The sequence below is a fragment of the Cryptomeria japonica genome, chromosome 5 (genome assembly GCF_030272615.1).
Source record: "Cryptomeria japonica chromosome 5, Sugi_1.0, whole genome shotgun sequence".
In the NCBI taxonomy this organism is placed as follows: domain Eukaryota; kingdom Viridiplantae; phylum Streptophyta; class Pinopsida; order Cupressales; family Cupressaceae; genus Cryptomeria; species Cryptomeria japonica.
The window spans coordinates 889,414,269-889,423,323 of record NC_081409.1 but is presented as its reverse complement, the minus strand read 5'-3'; positions in this window follow the sequence as shown (position 1 = coordinate 889,423,323).

The window sequence follows — 9,055 nt, the reverse complement described above, 5'->3', positions numbered from 1 at the left end:
TCTGTTGAAAAAGTCAAAATCCAAAAAAAAAAAAGTGAAAAAAAAAAGAAAAAGAAAGAAAAAAGTAAAGCAAAAATAATTCGTCCACTGGTGAAAACCTGGCAAACAGGCGCTTTGGGCAAGTACCGTGATGAAAACCTGGCAAACAAGCATCATGCGTAATCTATGAACTTCTTGCACACCACACTTGGGGGCAAGTTTCCTCCTTCATATCCTATTGCACTTCCATTATCCTATTGAACCCCTGTCATTACCCTCCGTTATCCTATTGTCCCTCATGTCCAATTTCCCTTTCCACCTTTGATCTTGACAAGGCTGACGATCTTCATGAGCATCAAGGATCTTGTTCGCAGCTTTCAGTCTATCATAGTTTTTGGTCTTTATCCATTTGCTTATTACAACCTTTCATCCATATTCCCTAGATTATTGCAACTTTTTACCACTATCCCTTAGCCAATCCCGACCTTCAGTCCATGTCCCTTATCCATTCTTGGTCTTGCTTATCCTATCCATATCTTATCACTATTCATACTCTCTTTCTATTCCTTGATCTTGATCTGACATAAGGATGCGAAATGCAAAACATGGTTTCCAAAACCTCTTGACATGTCCCTCATGCCCTGTCACTGCTTTCAATTGTCATATCCAGTCTCTTGTCCCATCACGCAATAGCCCTTGAAAATTGCATCCGTATTGTCTCCATAATAAAAGGCCTTTGTCTTCCCTCTATCAACCAACATTTCAGAAAGCCTATTTATTCACCTGTCATATTCCTTTCCTTGCTAGACACTGGGGGCAAAATCATAAAAATTGAAAAATGTCCTGAAATAAATTCAAAAAAAATTGAAAAATGTCCTGAAAAAAATCTCTTAAAAAATTGAAAAATGTCCTGAAATAATCATAAAAAAAAAATCAAATAACGTCCTGAAAAAAATCCTAAAAAGTCATATAAAGTCCTGAAAAAAATGAACACAAAAAAATTGTAAAAACTCGAAATCCAAAAACAAGCATTTTGCAATAAATGATCCCCTCTGTGCATAAGACAGATTACTGAGAATACATCCAATGACACGCAATCCAACACTATGCTTTAACTGAAATCATGCATAAACAGATGAACCCTTTTACTCAAACCTGACATTCAAACTGATCAACATTGTCATATCAATCAACCGCAAATTTATTCGTCCTTGGCACATTATCATGGGTCTTATACAGGGTGTGGTATACTCGAAACCGGACTGTGTCCTGTCTTAGACGGGGAACCGCATGTCCTGAAACTAGACAGCATGATTGTCCTATCAACGCTTTCAGCTTTTGACAATGAAGATCAAGATGTTTGTTTGATTTGTTGGAATTTGTGCATCTTATCTTTCTATTGATTTATCTTCGATCATGTTCCTATGTTGCTCGATGATGTCAATGAGTGATTTAGAGTGACTGGGATGGTTCATGGTCCTTTTCTTTTTGATTGTGATTGTTGTTTGTCAGTGATGTGTCTGTCTTTTGCAAAAAGGGTTGCATTTCAGCTCTGGCCCTCAATGCCATGATGCTACGCATCCATTTTGCTACATAAAAATAAAGGTTCTCACCTACAAAGTGCATTACTGAAAGCAAGTTTTTCTTCATCTCTAACTGTCCTCTATCTCATTTTCTTCTTACTAACATTTCTTCCATCAGTTCGGATAGTTAGTTCGGTCTAGTGCATTGATTTCCCCGCAAACATACATGCTGCATCCTGCATTCATTGGTTAGTACATTTGCATTACATCGAGCATCATATCAAGTCTTTTATCCATTTCACATTATAAATGCATCAAAAAACACAAAAAAAATGCATCCATACATGATACATCAACCATACATAAGTCATCCATACATAGAAAATCACATAAGTCATAACACATTGCATCCCATCATCTCGATGCATATCATATCATATGTCAAAACAATATCGGAGTACAAAATTGGACTGTCTGTCCTAAGTATGGCCTGCAGGCTGACTACAAAAATGTCAAACTACATAATGTCCACTGTGTGTCTAAGGAGCATGTGCCTCTGTCACTGGGTGCTCCCTCTGTCTTCCTCATCCCTGCCATGTCTCACGGATGATGTCCCTCCTGGTCCTGGCTGTGGTGGTCTCATAGGTCCACTCACCCCCATGCTGCTCAATGACCTCCGAGAGCGTGCCCTGCTCTCTGTCCTCGATCGTGCCCGATATGAAGGTGCTCTCTGCTCTGGTGGAACTACACTCTCATATAATGTCCTCCAATGGCGTATCTCCTCTCCGGTCTCTACTAGCATCTGTGCCATCTCTCGTGCACTGGCATCCCGAATCGACCCAATATACTCAGTGACTCTCTATTCCTCTCGCTGTGCCTGAGCAATTACTATATCTCGAGCCACTGTGAGTTTGGCTATCTCCGCTCTGAACTCATCATGCTCTCTCTCTAAAGTCGCAATGTGATCCTGCTGACTCGCTATGGTAGCCCTGCACATCTCCATCTCCTCTGTCCTAGCTATCTCTGGCTCTATGGGTATATCCAGCAATGCCTCCTGCTCGTCATCCCCATCCTCCTCTCCGTCCTCATCATCCCCATCCTCATCTCCGTCCTCATCATCCCCATCATCCTCATCCCCGCCCTCATCCTCCTCGTCCTCCTCATCTCCCTCCTCCTCTCTTGTGAGTGGGAAGCCTCCTGTCGCCTCGGTACTGGAATATCCAGATCTGTCAATGGCACTGGCCGCCGTCGTGCAAACCATCTCTCATACTCCTCTGTCATCCTAGCGTCCACTACATCTGATCTCCAATCCCACTGTCTCTGCTATAACTCTGAAAAGTCAGCATATGCTATGTGTGGCTGAATCATACTCCCCCACTGACTCGTCTCTTTGTGAGATCGGGCAAAGTGTGCTGTCCTCCTAGGTACATCCTGCCTCTCTCCAAACTATCGTCTGACTCTCTCTGGCAGGTACAACTCAATCACTCTCTGGCGATTCACTGGTCGCCCAATCAGGTACCTCTCCTATCTACAATAGAGTAGCTCCTCACTGTCATCTGACCATCCCAGACAATCATGATATGGCCTCCATATGAACTCTCTCAGTCGGTCTAGCTCATGTCGCCAGTACAATATGTATCCAAACGGACCCTGTCTCAGTGCTCCCCCATAGCAGTACACATATGGTCAGTGTGGTACTACCTGTCTATCTGTGATCAGTCGACATATGGCTATGTGCTCAAATGCCCATACCTGCAGCAATGTAACCCCACAGCTCAATGTTTGAACTCCCTGATATGCTATCTGATGCAACTAAAAATATAGCATAGCCAATACACATGGTCCCCATGCATATACTGTCCCTTCTGTCGCCATCCGCTCTAGGAATCTTCCCCATCCAATAGGGAATCCATGTCCTCGTCTGTCTCCTGCTAGTAGACATGCTATCACCACTGCTATCACCACATATCGTCGATCATACTTTGATGCCATGGTCTCCCAGCCAATCTCTCTCTCGACGATATCCAGATCATCTGCATCGCACTCAAACAATCTACACAATGCATCTCTCCCTGTCACTGGGTCATACTCTATCATCTCTCCATGAATCAGAATGTGGAGGATACACCATACATCCTCCAGTGTCACCGTCACCTCTCCAGTCGCCAGATGGAAGGAGGAAGTCTCTAAATGCCATCATTCTGCCAATGCGGTAAGTAGTCCTGTGTTTGCCCTAATCTCGGGCATGAATGTGACATAGTATATCCCAAGTCTTGCTAATGTATCTCTCTTTGTACTCCTGAGTCTGTGTCGTAGCATGAAGCAATCTAGTCGGTTCTCTCGTGTGATCAACAGATACTGTCGACTCTGCATCACAATTGGGGCACATTTTGTTAGTTTTAGGGTTTGTTCCTACAGGCTACATTTCCTTGTTTCATGGCCAAATTAGGGTGTTCTTTATCTATTTTGACCTATCCTACCCTTGTTCCCCTTTTTTGAGTCATTTGCATGCAGTTTCGAATCCAAATTGAGTAATAAATGCACAATTGCGCTTGTGTCTTAACTCCTGCACCTGTGTCACATAAACTATGCCTGTGTACCCTTACACAAGCGCAGAAGACCTAACACAAGCGCAAGATGCGCCCTACATAGGCGCAGAAGTCAATTTTTGCAGTTTCTGTGGGTCCCACAATGTCCCGCAAGCACTCAAAATTCATGAAATTGAAAATATGGGTTTTTGAGATCCTTACCACTGCTCCTGCATCATCCAGTCATCTGTAAGTGCATACATGTTCCCCAAGGTGATCTTCCATTGGAATGTTCACCATCTATCTGCAAGTGTCCTTGTCCAGAGCAACAAATCCTCCTCTTTGGCTAGTGCAAATGAGCAAATTGTCACTCTTTTGGTCCCATTTATAGATCTTTGTCTGTGCATAGATGGACGTGCACCCTCTCCATCTTATATTGGTCGCGGTCTTTTGCATCTTCAATTGCTTGTCCTTCATGCATCCGATCTCCGATTGTCAGTCTGCTCGATCCTATCATTTTTATCGATCAATTGGCCTCTTTTCTGCATGTTTCCGGCCAATTCCTCGACGGGGCATGCATATGTCATTATCATTGTCTGGGGCATTTTCATTATTGTTCTTTGAAACAACGCTTAAAATCGCATTATCTCAAAGAGGGGCAAAATGTAGACACCTAAAAATGGTCAACGCTTGCGGAGTCGTATTTTAACATTGGCACATTGCCTTATTTTAGGTTTTTGCGTCGCATTAACATTTCTCCTATGATTCGCACTTGGTCTTTATCATTTGCGAGTATTGAGTCTTTCTTCTGCATTCTTCCTTCATCTCGCCATCGAATTTGGTCTTGTCGACAACAATCTTCAATCATGATTTTGCGATCGATTTGTCATCGATCGTTGTTTGTCTCAATTATGTCAATTTGGATCAATTTGTCATTGTTCCTCGTCAATTGGTGCATTTTCTCAATTAAATCATTTATCATATTGGTTATTTATCAATTCAAAATCATGATCGATATCAATTATCTTCAATCAAGACCTAATTGTCATTCTCGCATTGCTAATTCATCTTCTAGGGTTTCGTGATTTCATCATTTAACCTTGTGTGTCATTTCTTCCTTTAGGATTAATAAATTGTTTAGTTATCCTAAGTCTTCTCATCGCAATTAAATGTTCATTTAATTGGCTAATTATTCCTCTTTGTGAATGAATTAATTAATAAATGAAAAATTATTGATTAATTCACTAATTTCCTAATTTTCATCATTTTCCTAATTCCTAAATTCTTAATTCTCTAATTTCCTAATTTTCTAATTCCTAATTTCAATTTCCTCCTATTTCTCTCCTAAATTCATGGAAATGACATAGCAATTTGTCATAAATTGTTATAAATCTTTGCATAGTAATTTGTCATAAATTTTGCATAGCAATTTGTCATACACATGTCATAATTTGCTATTCTTGATTTGAATTTCCATTCGAATCATTATCATGCTAATTTGATCTTTTTCTCCAATTTGTCTATAAATTGGATGAATTTCTTCACTCAAATCCCTTGATTCTTGATCGCTAATCAGATTATCAAATTTCTAGTCAATCACATTTCTAGTACTCTTGATCAATAATCTTGTCTACTTGCTTTCAATTATGTGTGTGCACTTGTAGGTGAGATCCACAACAAAAACTATTTGAAGAGGAAAGAAGAACAATGGAGCCGCATGAAGGAGCATTCAAATCATACCTTTGGTTTGCTTAATTTCTAGTTTTGAATGTTTTTATTTCATGTCTCTATTGAATGTGTTTAGGATTTATCATTTCAATTGTGCTTTCATGATTGAGCTAATGACTAATGTTTATCTTGTTTGTGATGATTTCCGATTTCCTATGCTACACTACCAACCGGTAGTCATCCCATATGAAACCTTGATACAAAACATTCCATATATCAGTTCGCATTCCAACATATCGGTTCACTTGGACAAACATACCGCTTCACTTTTTCACATATACCGATTCACATTTCAACATACCGGTTCACTTGGATAGACATATCGCTTCACTTTTTCACATATACTGGTTCACAACATCATACCGGTTCTCTTGAAAGTGCTTACTTCAATATACTAGTTCACTCTTCATCATATTGACATCAATGACAACATACAATATCATCATGTCAACATACTCTACACATATGCCAACACTTCTATGGTCCATAGAACTAAGATCTTTAAGCTCTAAGATGCGCCTAGGATGACATCCATATACTATCTCAAAGGGACTCTAGCCTGTGCTTCTATTAACTGAGTCATTGTAGGCATACTCTACTTGACCCAATACTAGATCCCAAGCTTTTCCATGTTGTTTAGTGAGACATCTCAACAAGTTTCCTAAGGATCTATTAACTACTTCAGTTTGACCATCTAATTGTGGATGGTATGCTGATGAAAAGGAAAGTTTTGTTCCTAGTTTCTTCCACAAGGTTCGCCAAAAGTGACTTACAAACTTAGTGTCTCTGTCACTCACAATGCTAAGAGGTATTCAATGAATCCTCACAACTTCCTTGAAGAATAACCCTGCTATGTAAGAGGCATCATTAGTGCATTTTCAAGGCACAAAGTGTGTCATCTTGTTGAATCTATCCACTATGACAAAAACACTGTCATACCCTCTTCGAGTCCTAGGTAATCCAAGGATAATGTCCATGCTCAAACATTCCCAAGGTCTGGTTGGTATGACCAATGGCTGATATAAACCTGCATTGTTGGAGATTCCTTTATCTCTCTGACATATGGGGAATTGCTCCACAAACCTTCTAACATCTGACTGAAGTTTGGGCCAATGATAGAACCATCCAACCTACTCTAAGGTCTTGTCAAGACCAAAATGTCCTCCTAAGTTGCCTTGATGCTTCTCCTTAATGATATTGTCTCTCATAGAGCACTGAGGTATGAAAAGTAAGTGTCCTTTAAACAAAAGGCCTTCCTGCAACATAAAATTAGAATATGCAACATGACAAATATTAGCAAACTCGGTGTAAACTTCATATGCTTCACCAAAATCCTTGTCACCTTGGTATAGATCTTTGAGTTCACTTAACCCCATACTTTGGGGCTGAACTTCTTGGATGGTAAGAACTCTTCTACTCAAGGCATCTACTACCTTATTGGTGACTCCTTTCTTGTGTTTGATGGAAAAGGTATTGGCTTGCAAGTGCTCAACCCATTTGAGGTGTCTTTGGTGCAACTTCTCTTGTCCATTCAAGAAGCTAAGTGCATGGTTATCAATATAAACTATGAATTCCTTAGGGAGAAAATAATGTCGCCATTTCTTAAGGGCTTGTACCATGGCATAAAACTCTAGGTCATAGGTAGAATACTTTTGCTTTGCCTCTTTGAGTTTCTCAGAGAAAAATGCTACTAGTTGACCTTCTTGGCTCAAAACAGCTCCTATTGCCAACTTGCTAGCATCACACTCCTTAATAAAGAGCTAATTGAAATCAAGGAGCCTAAGATAAGGTAGTTCTGCTACTTTTTGTTTCAACAACTCAAATCCCTTATCTATTGCACTAGTCCATTTAAATTGACATTTCATTCCACCTTTGATGGTGTTCAAGATAGGTGCACATACATGGCTAAACCCTCTAATAAACTTCCTATAGAAAGAAGCTAATCCATGAAAACTTCTCACATCTCCTATTGACTTAGGAGTACACCAATTAACTATTACATCTACTTTGTCTAGATCCATTTTCAAACAACCTTGAGAAACTACAAAACTAAGCTATACTAGTTCAGTTTTGAAGAACTCACACTTGTCTAAGTTGATCATCAACTTTACTTGTTGTATCTTCCTCTAGACCTGATCCAAATGTTTGATATGCTCCTCCCTTAACCTGCTAAAAATCACAATGTCATAGAGATAAAAAATCACAAATTTACCAATAAACTCTGCTAGCACTTCATTCATGAGTCTCATGTAGGTGCTAGGTGCATTTGTGAGCCCAAAGGGCATCACCAACCATTCATAGAGCCCCTCATTGGTCTTATAGGCTATTTTCCAGTCATCTCCAGGTCTGATCTTTATTTGATGATAACCGGATTTTAAATCCACCTTTGAAAAGTAACAAGCTCCTCCTAGGTAGTCCATTAGGTCCTCAATTCTTGGCATTGGAAAATGGTATCTGATTGTAATATTGTTGATGGCTCTTGAGTTAGCGCACATTCTCCATTTGTCATCTTTCTTAGGTACCAAGATAGTAGGTACTGAACATGGGCTTAATCTCTTCTTTATCAACCCCTTATCTAGCAACTCCTGCACTTATTTTGCTATTTCCTCATTTTGAGTAGGTGTCATTTTGTAAGCATCTTTGCTTGGCAAGGTAGCTTTGGGTATGAGGTCTATCTGATGGTTCACATTTTTGTATGGGGGTAAAGCATCTGGTATCTCCTTTACAACAATGTCTTTGTATTGGTCCAACAATTTTTTCACTTCTTGAGGTACCACTGGTTTGGGTTTAGTCTTTGCCTCTACTTTTGGTTTCACTATGATGGCACATCCTTGGTTCCCTTCATGCTTCAACTCTTTTAGGAACTCTTTCCCACTAAGAAAAATAATACTTGATCCTACATGTCTTTCTTCTCCCTAAACAACCAAAGGATCCATTTGGAACTTCCTATCTTCCTTGGTGATAACATAAGATTTTTTCTCCCCATCATGTATGGCTTTGACATCAAATTGCCAAGGGTGTCCAAGAAATAAATCACATGCATCCATGGGTAGAATATCACATAGTACTCTGTCCTTATACTCTCCAATTTCAAAGTCTATCCAAGCTTTCTCATCAACTAACACATGTTGTCCTTTACTCAACCATGATACCTTATAGGGATTGGTGTGTGGTGACCTTTTCAACTTGAGTTTGTCTACTATCTCAACTACTACAATGATCTCAGTACACCCTGAATCCACTATGACCTTACAAATATTACCATAGGATCTACAAGTGGTTTTAAAAAGTTTCTTT